The sequence below is a fragment of the Zalophus californianus genome, chromosome 5 (genome assembly GCF_009762305.2).
Source record: "Zalophus californianus isolate mZalCal1 chromosome 5, mZalCal1.pri.v2, whole genome shotgun sequence".
Classification (NCBI taxonomy): Eukaryota; Metazoa; Chordata; class Mammalia; order Carnivora; family Otariidae; genus Zalophus; species Zalophus californianus.
Window position 1 is genome coordinate 91,995,758 of NC_045599.1, and position 21,210 is coordinate 92,016,967.

Genomic DNA, 21,210 nt, shown 5'->3' on the forward strand with positions numbered 1-21,210 from the left:
CTGTGCTGTTTTAAGCCACTACCTTTTAAGCTGCTACCTTTGTGGTACCAGGAAACTAATGTAATTTGCAGTTACTGCACCTGGATTTTGCAATAACTGTGTCCAGATGCCAGCAGTAGCTCCCTGTGCTCAGCCCAAGCTGGGCTCTGGTTGTCATGGCTGCGAAGATGCTGCCAGGACATGACAGTGTCCCCATCTCACAGCTCCCAGACATCCTGGCCCTTCTCCTCTTCTAGACGGGATCCCTGAGCTCAGGCTCAGAGCCCTGCTGATCAAAGAGAGCCAGCAGGAGCCTCTGAGGAGCAGGGAGGCGAACATTCCTTCACCAGTCACCAACTCAGCTATAACTGGATAGGATGTGGCATCTCCCACTGGCACCTTCCCCCACAGAAGCACTGTATAGAGAAAGGATGGCCAATACTTCACAGATGATGCACAACAAAGATGTACTGACTGAATGAAGGAAAGCTATGTGTACCACTTTCCTGGGGCCAATGCAACAAATTACCACAAAGCTCGTGCCTTAAAAAAAAAAAAAAAAAAAAAAATTGTTCTCTTAAAATTCCAGAAGGCCAAGAGTCTGAAAACTGTCTCACTGGCTAAGGCCAAGATGTTGGTGGGGGCAGGGTCCTTTTGGAACCACTGAGGGGAGCATCAAAATACAGAAACAAGAAAATGTCACTGTGGCAAAATCAAGGACAGTAACTGCAAATTAGATAAAAACCCACCAAAGAGAAGAATGCATTTTCAGTGGGGAGTTCTCTCTGGGAGAAGCCAAGCTAGTTTCTTTGGGCCATTTCTGCCCTTTGTGTTAATACTGCATTGCAATATTGACAATTCTAGTGATCTCCATTCAAAGTAATACACTCATGCGGCCCCTTCCCTCCACTGGACCCTCAACCGGGACTTAGTAAATTCTGACTGCATTCATGCATGGGAGCCAGGTGGGAGAGCTGTAGGCAGTCTTCACTGGCTTTTACCCAAACTAGAAAGTAGCCAAGTGCCTAGAGCTGCCCTCTCCTCCCACTGTCTGGCCTTATGACCAACAGAATAGAATGTTCCCTGTCCTCATAGACCAAACAAAGGCACAGGAAAATGGTGCCCCTAGGGTATGGCCGTTAATATGTCAACAGACTGTTCTTTGTCGAGATATTCTCCTGGGCAAAAACTCCAACACAAAACCTCAAGATACAACTCCTCTTTCTCTCTAAATTAACATCAGCACTGGAAGAAAGATCCTTGTCACCATCCTCATAGAGGCAACCATTTATTGAACACGTATACATGCTACTCTGCAGAGAAGTGAAGAAATTCAGCCAAGTTCATGTACTCGATTCAATCCTTACGTTCCTTCCAACAACTGCTGTTCATACATAGAGTTGCCACATCCACCTATGATGGGCTGTTTCCTCAAAACTACTAACTGGTAAGGGTTTTGTTCTTCTCCTGCTATTTTGCATTACCCCAGGATAATCCCCCATTCATGCAGCAGCCAGGGTGTTCTGTATCCTCTACCCCAAGGAAGGGATGACACACGATTGGAGTCTTTTCCTGCCTTGAGTTTCAAAAGCATACTGCCTTCAGGGCCCGTACAGGGCCTATTTGCAAAGGCCACATGACAGACTTAGGAGAAGCTGTGATTAGGGACAGCAAAGCTTCCCATCATGCCCAGGTCAAGGTGCCCCAGACTCGCGGAAGCAATGGAGGTAAAGCAGGGGATAAGAGAGGACCCTGTCTCCTGCCCCTGGACGTGGCCCAAGGACAGTGGAGAGAATGACAGAGGCCCCACGCAGTTTCTCCCAAACTTCAGACATTGATGAGTTAAACACCGCGTGCTTTTGCTGTCACTTTTCACCTATAGCAGCATTTACTTGCTTTTTCTCTGTAAATCAACTTTAAAATAACTCTTCGGTTGGTTAAGTGTCCGACTCCTGATCTCAGCTCACTCAGGTCTTGATCTTAGGGTTGTGAGTTCGAGCCCCACACTGTGTGGAGCCTATTTAAAAAAAAAAAAAAAAGATAAAATAACTCTTTTTAAAATGTAGCTTCCTCCTAAGCAATAATATTCTTAAAATCAGAGGCTTGGGACACCTGGGTGGCTCAGTCAGTTGGGCATCTGCTTTAGGCTCAGGTCATGATCCCAGGGTCCTGGGATCAAGTCCTACGTCAGGCTCCCTGCTCAGCAAGGAGACTATTTCTCCCTCTCCCTCTGCCCCTCCCCCTGCTCATTCTCTCTCTCTAATAATAAATAAATAATTTTTAAAAAAATAAAATCAGAGACTTGATGTGCTAGTTACATTTTTCTAGTTCTCATGAAAAAAATACCTAACAATTAACATTTTTAAAAAATGCTTGTGTGTTACCTAACTGCTTGCTCTACTTGGGGAAATGCTGTGTTACTGTTGCTGCTCCCACACTGAAGTCCTAGGGAATAGGGTGCACAATCAGGAGGGAGGGATGTTTGCCATGCCCTGGGCAACGACCTGGAAACTACAGGCCAGGGTGGGGTATGTGCTGAAAATGCCTGGAAGACCAAAACTGACAGCCCTAGATACAGCCACAGCATTCACCCAAAGCTCTGTATGACCACCAGTGTGTGACTAGCTGGGAAGTAAATACCTTCCGAATAGTCCTCGGTACCTACATGTGTTTACTACCATGAGAACACCCTGACCTTTGATTCTCATAGATAGCAAATGACCCAAGCTGTGGCTCCCTTCTGGAAAATAATAAGGATGTGCCCCATGAGCTATTTGGTCTTTGCTCTGTCTACAGCCCGACATGCCCATGGGGGCCAGGCAGACAGTGAGTCAAGTGGGCCAGTGTCAGCAAAACCACAATGCAACAGGATGAGAAATGGCCACTGACGCTTGTCCTCAGGAAGTGGGATACAAGAGAGAATGGTGGGGACTGTGGAGAACTAGGGAGCAAGCATCAGCTGCCTCTGAGCCAGCCAGCAGCTTCATGCCTAAACAGGGACCTGCTCTGTCCACGTATTCAGATTTTTTAAGGTAAGCTGGAAAAAGATGTTGTTATGTACATTCTCTCAATTTTTCAATGTTGACAATCTAAGTTAAAAGAAGAAATCTCTCTAGCAAATACCATGTGGATCAAATTTGGCCCAGGGGCATCCAGTTGTAGCCTCTGTGTTTGAACCATGAAGGCAGGGAGCGAAGCTTACTTCTCTCTGGAGATAAAACTTCACACATCCGGGGCGCCTGGATGGCTCAGTCCGTTAAGCATCTGCCATCTGCTCGGGTCATGATCTTGGGGTCCTGGGTTCAAGCCCCACGTCAGGCTCCTGTTCAGCAGGGAGTCTGCTTCTCCCTCTCCCTCTCCCTCTGCCCCTGACCCTGCTCAGGCTCGCTCTCTCTCTCTCTCAAATAAATAAATAAATCTTAAAAAAAAAAAAAAAAAAAAACTTCACACATCTGACCTCACAACCCCAAAGGCACCCCTAAGGAGGCCCTGGTTATCCCCAGGTTGCAGATGCTACGCAGTGTCTGGGTTCCTCAGCCGTGTGACCTTGGACAAGTCACTTCATCTCTCTGTGCCACAGTTTCTTCATCTACCAAGCAAGGTTGAAAATAATGGTAGGGCACTGGGAGGGGAGTTAAATGAGATTAGGTATGTACCCCACTGGGCATATAGTAAACAGTTAAAAAAATACTGGTTCTTGATAAGTGACTTGCCTGAAGTCACACAGCTTAGATACGAAGAACCCACATCAGCTGACTCCAAAACCAATGGTCTTTCCACCAGACTATACATCTCCCTGTCACATGACCAGCAAATCATGTCATTATGTCTGCAACCACGTCCCCACACCCCAGCCAGTTTAACAGTGTGCCCAAACCAAACTTCCCAGAAAGTCACGATGACATATATTTGGGGATATGCATAGTCACTACTTCACAGCCTGGGAATTCATGCAGGTGAAAGCTCTGTGGGGCCACAGGAACAGCTCAGCACATGATGCCACACAGACCTGCATCCAGTCCCAAGCTGCATGACCCCCCAGCTCTGAGCCCCGGTATCGCCACCATCATGGGTAGACCGCTGAGCTGCAGTGAGGTCTGAAAGAAGGAACATGGAGGCGAGCACTTCAGAAACTGGAAGGACTACACAACCGCTGGCATGGTAGTTGATGTCCGCAATTATTTAACTATGTAGGGGCGACAGAGTCAGCACCCTGGGTTTGGCTGGACAAGGCCAGGGTACAGCACAGGGCCTCAGGAATTGGCTCTGGGCCGCCTTGACCAAGGGTTGGCGGGGGAGGAGGATAGGGGAGGGGTCTGCCTCCCTCACCCGGATGTCGAGAGACCACACTGGATGGGAATCGGGTGGGGCAACAATTCTCCTTGCTGAAGAAGAGAGGAGCCTAGGCCTCCAGCTTCCAAATGGGGAATACAGAGTGGTCACCTGCCCCTGTTAATTAATTAACTGTTCAGTAAAGAAGTGTGGGAAGGGGCGCCTGGGTGGCTCAGTTGGTTAAGCGACTGCCTTCGGCTCGGGTCATGATCCCAGAGTCCTGGGATCGAGTCCCACATCGGGCTCCCGGCTCAGCGGGGAGCCTGCTTCTCCCTCTGACCTTCTCCCCTCTCATGCTGTTTCTCTCTCTCTCTCTCAAATAAATAAATAAAATCTTTAAAAAAAAAAAAGTGTGGGAATACACAACTAAAATAGAAATGACATTTTAAGAAATTAATGTCTACAAACAGTACACTTGAGATGTGTGCATTTTACTGTGTGTTCAGAAAAAACTATAAGCAAATAGTGAACTCTAGTAATACACATGCTGAAGTATATACTGAGGGTGTGTATTAATGGCTGCAACTTACTCTGAAATGCATCCCCAAAATTACAGATGGACGGACGTAGAGTGGAAGGGCTGGATGGAAGAAACACGATAAAACCATGCACAGTAAAATACCAATGCATGTAATGAAAAAAAACTTTAAAAAATTAAAATAAAATAAATTTTAAAAGTAAAAAATAATTATTAATTTAATAATAAATAAAAATAAATTTTTAAAAATATTAATGCATGCAGACTGAGTGGCAGGTATGTGAGCACTCTAAAATTCCTTCAATTTTTCTGCATTGTTTGAAAACTTTTTATAAGAAAATGTTAGAAAGTAGATGCCTATAAAATAATTTTAATGACAAGAAAATATAGTGATGTTATAATATTAAGCAGGAAAAGCAAAGTATATTATATATAACATATATATTATATAATTATGTAAATTATATATTATATAAAGGCTCTCTGCCACCATGATGGGATGGAGGTAAGGCATTTTAGAAAAGACTCCCTTTTGAAAAAAACAAAAAAACAAAAAAAAATCTCTGCTGAAATATCGTCATTGGAGATTCATTCATCTGCACCTTGAAGGCTTCTGGCCTTCCAGAATCCTCTTTTACGTTTAAGGTGTTTTTAAAGAAAATACCCCTCAAGTTATTATCAACATGCATCTAAGAGGAAGAGAAACTGGCAACCAGCTGAGAGTAAAATAGAATTGAGAAGTAACAAGAGATGAAGAGAGACCACTGAGGACATGGGAGGAAATGGGGTCAGGTGAGGACAGAGCCCTTTTCAGAACATGATCTCCCACCGGCTGCACCAGAACATTATGCCATATGAAGAGGGAAACTGAGGCACAAAGGTGTGAAGAGACCGCCCTCGGGTAACAGAATGCTCCACAAATGTAAAAGTCAGGGCCAGTAGCTTCACCATCTCTGCCACAGGTTCGGTTTTACCCCAATGCACCTGCGCCAGGAAACAGACAGTCAGAAACCAGCAACAGGTGTGCTCAGGTGAGATGGGAGAATGCCCCAGGAACTGCAGGTGTGGGCTTCCTCACGGCCATTCATTTCATCCCACTGCCTCCAGGTGGGCACACAGCTCTCCAGGGAAGGCATTCCTGCCTCCCGGTGTGGGGGAAGGAAAGACCAAAGCAGTGCTTAGTCCATCTGTGTCCCTGCACTACCCGTCCTAAGGCAAATCACGTTCACCGGTCACCTTCCCGATGTAGAAACCCAAGGGGGTGTCGGGGGCGGGCGGGGGGGGGGGTCGTGGGAGGGTGGGGCGGGGACAACCACTCAGTGAGATGACCAAGACCCCTCCATGTGACCCACGGAAGACACTCTGACGACAAGCCGGCCTGGAGGCTGCAATTCCTGAAAATGCTCATCGAACAGCTTCTTGACTTGGATGATCACCCAAGCGTAGAATTACTCAGAATATCTTTGCCCATTAAACTGCCCTTTTTTTTTCCTCTACAAAATCTGGCTGTTCTTCCCAAAATATTTTGACTGGAAATTTTTTAAATGTCTTGAACATATTTATGTGCAGTTCTTTGAAACAAGGGGGATTTGCCCTATGCCACACTGCAACGTGCAGAGAAGGTCCAGAGCCCAAGAGCCAGAAGCCATAAAGCTAGAATTACAGGATGCCATCCTGAGGCCAGAGATACAAAGCAAGAGTGTCCCTCCCCTCTGACCAATGGAAGTGGCCTCCTGAGACAGGGCCCAGGCCAAGAAAACACTGAGGAGAAGAGGTGAAATGAACTGCATCTTAGGACAACAAAGAGCCTACCAGGTGAAAGTTCAGAGTTATTCCATTGACAAATGCTTCCTGAACATCTCCTGGGTACGGAGGTGCAAGCAGAGAGCAACCGAAGGTGTGTGTAGACGCAGCCATGCTGGGTGGTGCAGCCCATGACCACAGGGGGGCTGGAGACCTCAGGTAGGCAGCAGAAGGTCAACTCGGGCTGCCATTCCTGACCAGGACAGATCCCCTTTGCCATCCAGTTCACAAGCCTCCCTTCCCAGGTTTTGGGACCTCACGGTGACTACATGGAAGTTCCTGGAAAAGGGGAAATTCGGGACATTGATGACACAAGAAGCTGGGGGTGGGGGTGGGAGAGCAACAAATACAGAGTGCCTGGGACTTCCATGTTGCTCACCTGAGGTTATCACCCCCCTGAGAGACTTTCTGCCCTATAACCACTCCAAGACACTCAGCAAACACCACTTTTGGTTCTCCCCCAAGAATCCTGCCGTTTTGCCAGCTGCATGGAAGCTCTTATAAAACATGTCCCCAAATGTCTTGATTACGGAGCTATGACAGATCGGCCCCTCTTCTCCAAGAGCAGGGAAGGGGCCAGCTTTGCAAGAGGTGCTTCCACTCAGCCCTGCCTCTCCACTACCTGAGACATGAGCTGTGATTCTCCAGAGTCCAGGAAGGAGGTATTTGGACTTCTTGGAACAGAGCATGTTCCCTGGCTTATTGAACTTAATGAGGAGTGAGACACTTAGCTTTGATCTCTGCCCCAAGCCATGGAAGATCAAAATACTCTGGATTTGTACTTACGTAGGTAGCTCCATTTTTAGGCAAAATTGCACAGAGCAACTAAACCAGTGTTGGCACCCCCCAGGTGTAGCATCCCTCAGCGGCTCACACCCAGCCTCATAAGTCTGTGCCTTGGCTCGTCAGCCCCAAAGCAGGACATTAAAGACTTATTGAGCTACATCTTTAATAATATTTTTAAAAATGTTTAAGAACCACCATAAAAATCCATTGGATGGCATTTTTTTCCACTTTGGCAAAACTAGAGTCATAGTCTATGTTATTATAAACTCAACCACAAGAGAAGAAAGTCAGCCAGTCACAATTTAAAAAATCACATTCCAATAGCACTAGAAGGGTATATTAGCTGAGCAGAGATGTGTCCAGTCACATCTGTCTTTTTCCACAGACTCTGCTCCCCCAGGCCACTATTGAGCAACCTGTCCTCTTTCCAAGCAGCCTCTGTATGCTGAATCACCTGAAGTGATTCTCTGTTTTCTCAAACCTACAGACAGAGAGGCCTTGGACTTGATATAATTTGCGAAGCCCCAGAGATAGATCCCCTGACCTTCCTCCCCTCTGCCAATTTAGAGATTCATTGAGGGGAGTGTTAACTTTAAAAGGTCCTTTATAAATGCAAGCTGCTCCTGGGAGGGATAATGCATTAAACCACACAGCCATTCACACTTTAGTATGAAGTAGGCTGATAAGAGCTACCATTTATTAAGCATCTACTCTGGGCCTCACATTGAAGCAAGCACTTTAGACAGTCACTGAATCAGACTTTGAAGGAATTAAACATTATAAAATTTTGATGAGGGAAACGTCTGGACATGTCTGTTAGCAAGGGGTGAGGATGGGGATGGAGGGTTTATGGACAAGACTGACACCACAAAGAGAGATGGAAGGCCAAGGGGTAGAGTAATGAACTCTTATGAGGAACTCAAGACAGTCTTCCCAGAGGTGACATTTCAGTGGAATTTTGAAGGACATGGAGTAGTTCAACAGGCAGCCAAGGCAAAGAATGGAATTCTTGGCAGAAGAAATGACACGGGAAAGATCCAAGTGTATAAAATGACACCATGTATATATCAGTCTAAGTGCCAGCAGGAATACTCAAATGAAGAGAATTCAGGAAAGGCTTAGTAAACAGATGACTGACAAAGGTATGGAAAGATACAGGGAAACCACAAGAGACAGTGCAGGACTCGAGAGGCCGTACCACCCCTGGACTCAAAAGAATGAAGGCCGGCAGCAGTTACCCGAAGACAGAAAGAGAAAATTATATACACTGGGCCATCTTAAGACAATCTGAGACTTCTAAGGCACACAGCCATCCTGAGATGACCCCAAAGAATGGGAGCCAAGGAAATACATACCTCCACCTCTCCCTCCCTTCCTCCTCAGATTCTCCTATGGGGCTCCCCAGCCAGCAAGCCCAATGGGAAGCCAGAGGGCAGGGCAGGGAAGTCTAGATGATGTACCCCAAGTACCAATCCCTGGGGCTTAGAGCTGGGCAGAGTGGAGTGGAGGGTGGCTCTGGGGTGGGGGCAATTGGAAAGTACCCAACAGAGTGTGTGAAATGTGGCTGGAGCACAGAGTACGGGTCAGGGTGAGAGGTGACAGAGGGACACGGAGCAGGCATGTGACCACAAAGGAGCCTGTCTGTCAGGCTAAGGGTGAGTGGAAACCATTGACCTGAAGTGGTTATAGGGACGCTAGCCACTGCTGGCCTTTCCTGAGGGCCCTGGGAACAGGCGTCCATCGAACGATGCCTGGCAGCCAGTGACTCCTAAGCTAAGCCAACACCTTCCCAAGCCTCCCGAGCTGTGCTCTGGAAGCCCACCCCAGCCGCTGTTGTCTCCTGGAGCTCCCACCACTGCAGACTAGAGCCTGGGAACGCAGAGAGGTGGTATCTGCCAGGGCTCCCAAAGCAAGCACAACTTGGAACATCTTGAACCGATTAAAACCAGTCTATGTCTTTTATTTATATTCCAGTCCACCTTTTTCCCCTTCCTCACGTGGAAAGAAAGCCCTGTGATGAGGAGTTCTGCAGGAACAGGTTTCCCAGAAAAACGAAAAATGTCTGTCTGCCTACCCCAAGGGACAGCTCCAGGCGGCCAGCCGGGAAGCCAAGTCAGTCCTGCCCTGTAAGGCCTCAGAAGAAAGATGAGCGCCAGCCCCCTCTCATCTGGGAAACATTAAAAGCAATCTCTGAAGTGATTCATTAAAAGTCCTTCGGTGGCAGAAGACCATCACCCAGATGTGAAAATAAACACAGAGGGAAATTCCAGCATCAGAACCGTTTCAAGTCTTTAAACAAATGCATGGCTATTTCAGGGAAAGGAAGAGTCCTTTGACTATCTTTCCAAGCCCACAGAATCCAAGTCAGCCTCTCTCCATCCAGCAGGCCAGGCAAATTCCCACGATGCCAGACTCTGAAAACTGAAAGCACTCACTTGACTCTCTGGGGCCCTTCCCACTTGAACTCAGCAGCTTCCCAGCCAAGGCCAGTCACCCACACTTACCAAGCTTCTGGTGGTGCAGCCTTCAGCTCAGGCTTTGTAAAGCATCAGAAATTAAAGGAGAAGCAACTGCTCGATTCTGCTCTGGGGAAAAAAAAAAACAGCATAGAAAATAAATGGAACATGAATCAATATTAAGCAAAACAGCATATACACTGACAAAAACATAGTAAAAATGGAAGAAAATGCGAACATATTTGGGCACAGATCACGTATTATTGTGTCCAGTGTCTGGCAGAGTGGATGGTGCATGGTAGGCATTTGATAAACATGGAAGGAAGGAAGGAAGGAAGGAAGGAAGGGAGGGAGGGAGGGGGGGGGAGGGAGGAGGGAGAGGGCAAGGAGGGAGATTCTCCACCCATGAGAACCTTGTCCAGGAATCCAGGAGTTACTGAACTACCTGCTTTACTTGGAGAAACCCAACAGTATCCCACCTTACCCCCACTTCCTACCCATTAACTAGTAAGGATCAAAAAAAAGGTAAGTTCCTTGAAGTGAAATTCAAATCCTTGCCATCAGAGAATATTAAACTGCACCCACACACCTGGGATATCTTCTGTTGTTATTATTGTGGTAAGATACACATAACACAAAATTACCATCATAACTATATTTCATCGTACAGGTCAGTGGCATTAAGCACACTGTTGTGCCACCATCATCACCATTTGTCTCTGTAACTCTTTTCACCTTGGAAAACTGAAACTCTATACCCATTAGCCAACAGCTCCCCATTTCCTCCCCATCAGGCCCTGGCAACCATCATCCTTCTTTCCGTCTCTGGGAATTTGACTACTCTAAGGCCTTCATGTGAGTAGAAGCAGACAGTATTTGTCCTTTTGTGTCTGTCTTATGTCACTCAGCATCATGTCCTCCGGATCCGCCCATGCTGTAGCATGTGTCAGAATGTCCTTTCTTGTTAAGGATGACTAACTGTCCACTGTACGTAGGTACCACATTTTCCTTATCCATTCATCCATCGATGGACACTCGTGTTGCTTCTACCTTTTGGCTCTTGTGAAAAATGCTGCTATGAACATGGGTTTACAAATATCTCTTAGAGTCCTTGCTTTTGATTCTTTCGGGTATATACACTGGGATTTCTTTTGAACAGTGTAATTTCCCCTGAAAGGTGGAGGTGCATAGAGGAAAACCCAGCATTCTTTGAGATGGAGCAAATGAGAGCTGTCAAATGACTGGAAAACATAGCAATTATGAACTTATACACATTTAGACTTCTAACAGGACACTGGGTGCACAGAGAGTTTTGAACCTTGGGGAACCCCCTCTTCATCACAACCAATGCTCATTCCCAGTCTAAGGGACAGGGTTTGGAAGCCTTAGAGACCCAGGTTCAAATCTCAGGAGGAACCCTTATTAGTAAAGACTATTGAGAAAATATACAAGGCGCCGGCATATTGTAAGCACTCAATAAACACTCGTTTCCTCCATTCTAAGATCCCACCCCCCTTTTCTCAATTTCTCATTTCTATGATCACATTTCTGAATTCAGGGTGTACATCACCAGACACCAGCTTTATCATTACCTGTGAACTGAATCAACTCAGCCAAACTGCTCTGGAGAGATCACAGAATTTTCCCAAGAGGAGGGTAGGGTAAACAACCCCAACTTGAGAATGCCTAGCACTCAGAGCTGGCCCATTCGCCTCCCAAAGGTCCCCATTCACCTCAGATGAATGAAGGACTTCCAAAGAGTAAGTCCTTAGCTCAGCGCTCTATAGCAGAACTGTTCATAATGTGGCTGAGGAACAGACCCAACCGTGGAGCATAAGGGCTGAGGGCAAAGGTTCTGGAATCAGCAGTCCTGGGTGTGGCCTCAAGAAAGTTCACTTCTCCAAGCCTCAGCTTCCTCACCTGTAAGAGAGAAGCGGTACTACTACCCCCTACGGGGGCTGTGAGGAGAAGAGACGATAGTGCTGTGCTGCGCTGGGCACGGAGCCCACCCCCAGTAGGCTGCGGGACCAGCGGAGGGGGGCCAGCTACCCTCTCCCCTCCGTCCTCAGGCATGTCTGCAGGAAAGCTTATGTCGTGCTCTGCCCCTTCTCCAAACTCTACCATCAGCACCCTCCACATTTTCTTTCATCACCTTCACAGCCTTGCATAAAGTTTAGGAGGAATACAAAGAAGCTCATCCCTCCACTTATCCACCTATCCATCCAGCCACACCCACCCATCCGACGTTTACTGAAGGCCTACCCTCTGCCAAGCCTGACATCACCACTGGGAACCAAGAGATGAATGGAACAGGCCTCTTCTCCACAGGAAGTCTCAGGGGCGTTGGGAAGGTGCAGAAGTAATGGGCAGAATGACAGACACTTACTTAGGGCGATGTGGTCGGCATGGCTTCAGGCCCCCTGGCACAATCAGCTCCATTCCCCTCACACCCCACAAAACAGTACTGCTCTGATCCTGTTTTACAGATACGGAAACTGCACAGGGACCACAACGTGCCCCAGGTCACAAAGCTGTGAAGTTTAGCCTCTAAACTGTCAGAACCTAACCCTACTGGGAGTCCTGGGGCAGAGGTAGGGGGTCGGGCTCAGGGCGTAAAGGAGGGTGTCCAACAGTTCCCCAGAATCAGTGGGCCGCCAGCTGCTGTGGAGCTTCCACACCCAGAAGGCTGACATGTGGGGAATGTCTAGATCATACTCCTGGGCGCGGTCCCTCACAGTCACCACGTCAGCTCGCTGAATCTTCAACAGAGCCCTGCGAAGGGGATCTAAGCCGTCCCCACTTTGCAAAGGAGTAAACTGAGGCTCAGTGGGAAGTACTGTAGCCAACTCAAAGCCAAGGACGCCCAGCACACCCGCCTGGTCAAAGGTCCCTACTCAGCTCAGACGAAAGAATTACTTCCAAAGGGAACTGATGTCTCCCCATCCCACATGCTTGCCAAAAGCAAGGGAGCTGGACTTGGGTTCAGTCTCTTTGTCTCCCACCAGTGACCAACCCACATAGCAGGGTCCCGTCCCTTATTCTCTGCCCTGGTGCCCCCTCCTCAACATAGCCACACTGACCGCCCTATCTAAAACAGCACACCATGGCTTACCACGGGCCTTCGCCATTCCATTTCTCTTCAGGACACTTAATGGTTATCGGGTATCATAACAGATATATTTGTTTAGTATCTGTTTCTCCCCAACTAGACTGTAAGCTCCGTGAGGACAGGAAACTTGTCCATTTTGCTTCTCACCATACCCTGACAACCAGAACAGCTTCTGGTGCATTATTCTGGTGGTCAGTGTGGTTTAGGTCAATGAATGAATTAACAAATGAATGGAAGTGGGTTCAGGAATTACCTTGTCTAAGAAGCTAGAAACAAGGACCCGGAACTCACCTGGGACGCCTCCCCTGCCCCCCTCCCTACATATAAAGTTCCCCTAGGCTTGGCCTCAGGCTAATAGAAACATTCGACCTCTTGCCTTCTCCTTCCCAGTGCTCTTCCCCATCAAGGACATTGCCCTAGGTGTCAGGCCCAGAAGGAGCCCCTCAGTTCAGGGACCTGCTTGGATAGTACCCCACAGCCTCATTCCAGATCTTTCTTACTCACCCCTTGCCTCACACACTTACACTGCCCTCCTTCCACCCCAAAATCACACCAAGCCCCGTTTATTTCCTCAGGTACCTTGTCATCCTGCCAACTCACGCATGCTAAGGTACTGAGGAATAAGAACAGGTCCCAGATGGGACTTTTAAAGGGAGGCGTCTAATGACAAAATAGTAACAGACTGGAATGGCTAATTGCAGGAGTTCCGGGCCTCCAGGAAACTGACAACGCCTCACCAGACACAGAGTATTACCTGCGGATGCTAGTCATTCATTCATGCCTTCATGTGGCACTTGAGCTTTTACTGAGCACCTTCTGCCTGCCAGGAAGTGTCCTGTGTGCTGAGAACACGAGAGTGAGCAAGACAGCCAAGGTCCCTGCTCTCAGAAAGCCCACTGCCTAGTTGAGGAGACAGAGCAACCAGCAAAGACCTTGCCAAGGAGCTTTAACTCTCCGTCTTAGTACTACAGTAGAGGGTGTAAACCTATGAGGGGACCAGAGGCAGCTACCCAAAGGATGGAAGGTCAAGGGGTCCACTGGAGAAACTGTAGTCTCCCCTGGCTGCTGGCAGCTGACCAGGAGTTCACCAGGGAACTGAGGGGATGTGGGCATTCCAGTACCTGCAACGGTGCGGAGGTCTGAGAGGGTGCAAGCAAGGCTGGCCCTGGGCTCACCTTCTGAGTGGCTGATGCTCAGCACAGCCAAGGCATGTGGGCCAGGCAGTGGGAAAAAGCAACAGGCCAGGGTGTCCTTGGAACTGAGTAGACACTGGCAGTTCTTCCCGCCCCCTTTGGAATGTTAGAAACCAAGTCTGTTTTCCCGGGGTTCTCCGTTGTCTATGCAATTGTCCAAGTTCACCATCATAACAACACAAGAAGCAAATCAGCTGTCTCTGCACACAGTCTGCAGTGCCTCCTTGACCCTGGCATGTCCAGGGAGCTGTTTCAATATTCTGTTGTCCCTTCCTCTGCCTGTCAAGGGAAAGCAAGCCCTCAGCATTAGCCACAACAATTACAGGTGACGTGAGAGTTTTCTTTGACCTGCCAACTAAGGTAAGTGCCTTTTTGCAGATACCCAGGACTTTACTTTTAATTCATCTTGAACCCAACTTTCCTTCCCGGGCACTACCTCCAATATGCACAGTTGCCCAGTGGAAAGAATCATAGCACTTTCCTTTTCTGGCTTTCTCTGATACAAGCTTCCAGCAACCGTCAGAAAAGAAGGCAAGTAACATCCGTGGTGGGGACAAGCCTATGAAATTAGTTCAAACATACAGCAAGGCACTGTACTCACTACAGACAGACACATGCTGTTCCATGGACAAGGGCCCAATTGTGACTCACCAAGCATAATGGGACATTGTTGAAAGTGTTGGGAACATGAGAATTCCCTCACTGCCCAATTTGGGTAATGTTGGAGCTACGTTTGCCTCCAGAAATGAAGTCAGACAGATTCAACCCAACTTCCAGTTGCCAGGCCTAAAGACCATGAGGCCACCATGTTTTTAGGCTGACTTTTGTTAATGGGAGTCACTTCCCAAGTTGTGTTTAAGGGTCAACTTCTCATCTGCATGTGCAAGACAGATGAGTGCTTTGACAAAGGACATGCCCCAAACTCTGACTGGAGGGCCCTAGATCACATGAGAGGCTGTTTTAAAGACCCTCACACCGGGGCTCTGCACTATCATATAGATTGTGGGAAGAAGAAAAAGATGCCCATGATTCGGTGTGAGGAAGGGATATGGCAGGTGTGTGTAGCAACAATCTGTCTAGAACACATAAGAGCTCTCGCTTCTTGGGTATCTATGATAGGCCAGGCAATGTTCAGTGCTTTATATGCATGACTTCATTTCCTTTCCACATCTATAAAATATAGGCAGGTCACTTAAACCTCATCTTACAGAAGGAAGCTAGCATCTGAGGGGTGACTATGTCACAAAGCTAGTGATGTGCACACCTAATTTGAACTCAGGTCAGAGGGACCCCTGAGGTTGTGCTCTCTTAGCCAACACACTATGCCACAAACAAGACTGTGTGGCAGGAAAAGGGGTGGCTGAGTGTTATTTATTGCAGGGAGAGTGGTATCACCTTAGCCCTGGATAAGGGCAGCACGAGAATCCAGATGCACAATCCCAGGCCCTGAGCTCCTCTCTCCCGTGATCCTTTTTGCCTGTCTCTAGCACAGCTCTTGTCACATAATTCAACACTGAGATGGTTTGTTGGAACACTGTCTCCCCCACCAAATCCTGAGTCTACCATAACAGGCCCTCCATTGTACTCTTTGCATCTGCCACAACACCTGGAGCTGTGCTTGCACTCCAAACATTTTCATGGGACCACATGAATCAGAGGGATAGATGACTGCCAAGATGCATAAATAACTCAGACGATCTGGTTCAAGTCCAAGCTCAGCCACTGGCTAGCTGTGTGGCCTTGAGCAAGTAACTTCATACCACCGGGCCTCAGTTTCCTCACCTGCACCATGAAGAGGTTCACTCACAACTGTATCAACCAAATGTGAGGCACAGTCCACAGGTGGAATGCAAATGAACACTCTCTAATTTTATTTCGTTCCAACTGATACAGATTTATTTTTCTGCTTATAAAAATGTAACTAGCTCATCAAGCCCTTAAAGTTTTCCTTTAAAATGAGATTGAGTTTTTTAAAAAAGTTAATTTTAAGAATCTGTTTGAGGGGAGGCAGGGGGGGATGGGTGAATAGTTGAAGGGGATTAAAAGCACATTTATGATGAGCACTGAGTCATGTACAGAATTGTTGAATCACCACTATATTCAACACCTAAAACTAATATAACATTGTATGTTAGCTAGACTGGAATTAAAATTTTTAAAAAAGAAGTTCACTCTTTCCAAAACTGCAAAAAAAAAAAAAAAAAAGAAAGAAAGAAAGAATCTATTTGATCATGTCTATTAGTACTTAAATATTACAAATAACTGTGAAAGTGACACACGGGGGAGTGAGGTTCGGATATCAGGTTAGCTGATCTTTAACACTGATGCCTCCGAGGGGAAGACCAGGAAAGGAGCTACAAAGCACGAAGTGGAGTAAAGATAGACAAGATGTTCAAAATGACCTTTGGCCTCCACATGCAGCATTCAGCACCTACTGGATGCCAATTATGTGCCTGGTACTGGCTACACACCCTGGGAGACGTTCATCAGGTGTGAACACAGCCACAAAAAATTTCCCATTGAATTCTGACTTGGGCTTGGTGTTGTCACTAACTGAGTACTGGGGAGGGTCTTTGTGGGGTGGCAGTCACTGAGAAGGGCTGAGGGCAGAGATGCAGCAACATGGGTCCATCAGCTTCCATTTCCCAGAAATGGGCTGAGTAGAGGGTGGTGGGATGGATCAGAGCAAATCCTACCCAGCCATAAGACAAACAGCTCTCCTGAACCCTGGTCTATCCACAGACAGAAGCCAGAAGCATCCCCGTTGTGCATGAAAGAACCAGACATATGTTTCCAATGTTTGCCAGGAAAACTACTCAAATGAATACAGCTTCCCAGGAAAAGCAAACCAAAAGCAAGTTAAGATGGAGGAATGGCATCCCCACATTTCCTTTATGCCCACTGTATAATTTTCCTCTAGCGGAACATCCACTAAGATTTTCCCCCTTTCTTTCAGATGTGGAGGCTAGAATGTGTCTTCTTGGGAACTGCTACTTGGGGACATTGCATGAAGACATATAAAACAAAGCAGCAGTTTGAGGAGATTTCCCAGCAGAGCAAGAGTAATGGATACCATTTGTTAAGCAAGTCCTACGTATGCGCCAGGCACGGGGCTAGGCACTATCTGTTCATGATCTCACCAAGTCCTGCTTGGGGCTTCCTTAGGTAGGTGTTATAGCTTCCATTTTACAAGTGAAGAAACTGAGGTTAGGGTGAGGGCAGGACATGTGACTTGCCAGAAATCCAATAACTAGTAAGTAGCAGAGCTAGGATTCAAGCCCGAGTCTGTCTGATTCTCACACCCACACTTCTCCCTGACCTCATCAAGTCCCCCATCCCAGGTGGTACACAACCTACCATGTACCCCAACCCAGCTTCTGGAGGGTCCCCTCAGTCCATATCCCTGGACGCCGAGCCACTCCCTTCTCTCAGCCCTTCTCCTCCGCCTGGTGTGTGCTCCTTCCTCCCTCCTCCTCCAGGTGAATCTGTCTCTGTCATTCTAGAACCAGGCTATACTCTTCTTTCTCTAAGAAGTCTTCCCAGCCTTCATCCACATGACTGTCTGTTTCTTTTTTTTTTTTTTAAGATTTTATTTATTTCTTTGACAGATAGAGACACAGTGAGAGAGGGAACACAAGCAGGGGGAGTGGGAGAGGGAGAAGCAGGCTTCCCGCCGAGCAGGGAGCCCGATGTGGGACTCGATCCCGGGACCCTGGGATCATGACCTGAGCCGAAGGCAGACGCTCAACGACTGAGCCACCCAGGCGCCCATGACTGTCTGTTTCTGACTTCCCATGACCTGAAAGGTGTTTAGTTTGTCCCTTGAAGATCAGAAGAGGTGATGGGTTTCGATGCTGTTCCTACCCAAGTTCAAGAGCACAGCTACCATCCCTCTAGGTGCCGAGACCCCCCTGCCCTCTATTTCCAGGGCCCACAGGTGTGATGGACCTTGAAAGAACGGGGGTGTACACACAGGGCTATTTAGACGGGACTTGACTAAGTCTCCAGGCGCAGGTGAGTGTTGTTCTGATGGATGATCCACAGGTGTCCCAAAGGCCATAGGTTGGAGTGACTAGACAAAGAGCTTTTGGGACTCCTCTGTGGGCATCAGATCAGTTCCCAGGCTGCCCCTGACAGTCTCTCACTGCTGACCTTCCCCTCTCTGCCTGGACCTCAGTCAGGTCCCCCATCTTATACTATGCCCCACACCCACTCTTTGCCAGTCATCCCTCCAGCCCAGGAATACCCTTGTGGTCTGGGGTGGGGAGAGGCCCGAGGCTGTTCCTTGATCCTCATTCTACTTGTAAGGTTACAGAAGTAATAAATCCACCTGAGCTTGAATCACACTGCATTCTAGCTATGTAACTCAGTCAAATTTCTTAACCTCTCTGTGCTGATGTCCCTTCATCCAGAATGCAACTGTTGTGTAAGGAGGACAGGAGTTCACACACACACACACACACACACACACACACACACACACACACAGCTCCCAGAACAGGGTTTGGCACATTGGTAAGCACTCCATAAATGTTTGCTGGGGCTATTACTTCTTGTGCTTTTTATTCCCACAATTAAAACCAGCTTCTCTTTATGTGTGGCAGCCTCTGTCTGACCCAAGGAGAAGTCACACAGGGAGAAGTAGGAAGAAAGTAACACAGAGGTAGCCTCTGAAGTTGCCATCTCCGGACAGCCGGCATCCAGCTGGATGTCCAAGCAGCACCCCAGGCTGCAGAGAGTCCAGAGCAGGAACCAGGAGAAGCCCAGGGGCTTGGCCCAGGACTCCCCAACTCTCACAGCCATGGAACCCACTCAGCCGAGTTCAGCAAGATCTCCACAGGGCCCTGGATGATATATGAGACACAGGTCATGACCGCCTTGAAGATCATTTACTCATGTGTAAAATCAGGATTCTGGTAATAGCAACCTCCAGGAGCAGCTGTGAAAATGAGCTGGATGAATGTATGTGAAGAGCTTTGAAGAGTGCCTACATAAGACCCTCCCCGATGCTGGAGCTTACCGTTATCTCACTAATTCTTATTTTCCTCTTTGTGCCTTTCTGCATTTTCCACTTTCTATGATGGATATGTGCTAATTTTACAACTAGGGAAACAGGGAGAAACAGCATGTTTTAAAGAAAAAACTACTAAAGATAGACTATCAGACTATCTTTCTGGGCTGACTTTTTGGAGGCATAGATTGCTGGTCCTTATCGAGGGCTGACTTTGACCATGCATTCACTTTCTCTTAAAGCTCCCAACCACCTTACAGGGTCTGTGTCATTCCTCCATTGGATGGACAAAGGAACTCATGCTCCAGGGAAGGAGGCACCTAGCCTGGAGTTACACTGCTTCGGGGTGGCAGAAATGGGATTTCCCATTCTGAAATGCCACTGTCTACTGATTTGCTTATATGAGCACTTAAAAAAATATGAGAAAAAGTAGGAATGTGTTTGTTCTAAGTTCCTTGCCTATAACAGCTGGCTTGACTTTTCATTTCTCCAGGTTTTGATGCTTTTGTAAAGGCAAGGCCCATGCTTTGTTCTCTGTCCCATAAAGGCTCCCTTGGCAGAGCAGGGAGCAGGGGGCTCTAGGGCTCCAGGAGGTGGTGCATTACCCAGAGGATTATTGACCCTCATTTAGTGATGGACCTTGGGGCTGATACTGAGGAGACTGTGGGTATGAAGAAGGGCAAGGATATACCCAGTTGAGGATAACTCAGGGAGAACCTCATGGAGGCAAGAGCATTTGAGATGGGCTTTCAAACACAGAGTCTTGTTAAGTGGCAAGAGGATTCCTTGCTGCACCATCGTGAGTCAAGGAACAGAGAAATGACCACTCATGAAAAAGATGTGAGGAGAGAAAACCCATCAATGCCAGCACAAGAGGCAGGAAGAAGGTCTTAAGAGGGTCATATTTTCCAGAATGCCTACTATTCTGGCCAAAAAGGAGGCCAGAGATAGAAAGTGAATATATCCTTTCAAACAGAGAGACCTCTCTGTGTTACTGATGTAGGCTTACAATTGGTGCTGGAAAACACAAACTGATCATTTACAAGAAGAAATAAAAATGATCCCTAAAACCATGGGGGAAATGGTGCTCAAGTAAGACAGGCCAATATACACAAGGGTAGTGAGAGGGGGAGAGGGAGACAGGAAAAGGAAGCCCATCGAGGTTTATCCTCACACTCAAAGAAGCAACAGAACTAAATTCACCCCTTCCTGAGACCATGTAGAGAACCCTAGTCTCCTCAGTATCAGCCCCAAGGTCCATCACTAAATGAGGGTCAATAATCCTCTGGGTAATGCACCACCTCCTGGAGCCCTAGAGCCCCCTGCTCCCTGCTCTGCCAAGGGAGCCTTTATGGGACAGAGAACAAAGCATGGGTCTTGCCTTTACAAAAGCATCAAAACCTGGAGAAATGAAAAGTCAAGCCAGCTGTTATAGGCAAGGAACTTAGAACAAACACATTCCTACTTTTTCTCATATTTTTTTAAGTGCTCATATAAGCAAATCAGTAGACAGTGGCATTTCAGAATGGGAAATCCCATTTCTGCCACCCCGAAGCAGTGTAACTCCAGGCTAGGTGCCTCCTTCCCTGGAGCATGAGTTCCTCTGTCCATCCAATGGAGGAATGACACAGACCCTGTAAGGTGGTTGGGAGCTTTAAGAGAAAGTGAATGCATGGTCAAAGTCAGCCCTCGATAAGGACCAGCAATCTATGCCTCCAAAAAGTCAGAGAGAAAGACAAGCATGCACAAAAATGCAGACAGAGTAGCTCCTCTGGGCTGGAGAGCAAAAGCTGGAACTGGAGTATGCTGCTGAAGTCCTTAATTCCTCTAGATCTCTGCTAGCAAGTGCCCTGGCCAGGGATGGGCTTTCAAGTTGCAAACAGTCTCGTTTTCCTAAGCTGTATAACAGGAACGGGAGGTTCAGTGTGGAGCTGGGCACGCAGAGCATTGGGGCTGATGCGCCACACACTGGGCCCAGCCCTTTGGGCAAACCTTAAGCAGTTTGTGTGGTCTCCCTCTGGTACTGGGCAAGAAGAAAAGACCTGAGACATCCACCTGCAGCT

The 21,210-nt window shown here is 47.6% G+C and overlaps 1 long non-coding RNA gene across 2 annotated transcripts in view; it reads right to left on the reverse strand.

The window, feature by feature from the left end:
• Positions 1 to 21,210, reverse strand: part of LOC113929149 — a 178,107-nt gene that overhangs the window by 78,194 nt on the left and 78,703 nt on the right. For both annotated transcript variants that reach the window (XR_004820092.1, XR_003522119.2), the window contains exon 3: positions 9,883 to 9,963. This is a non-coding gene — a long non-coding RNA (uncharacterized LOC113929149). The remainder of the gene's footprint in view (positions 1 to 9,882; positions 9,964 to 21,210) is intronic.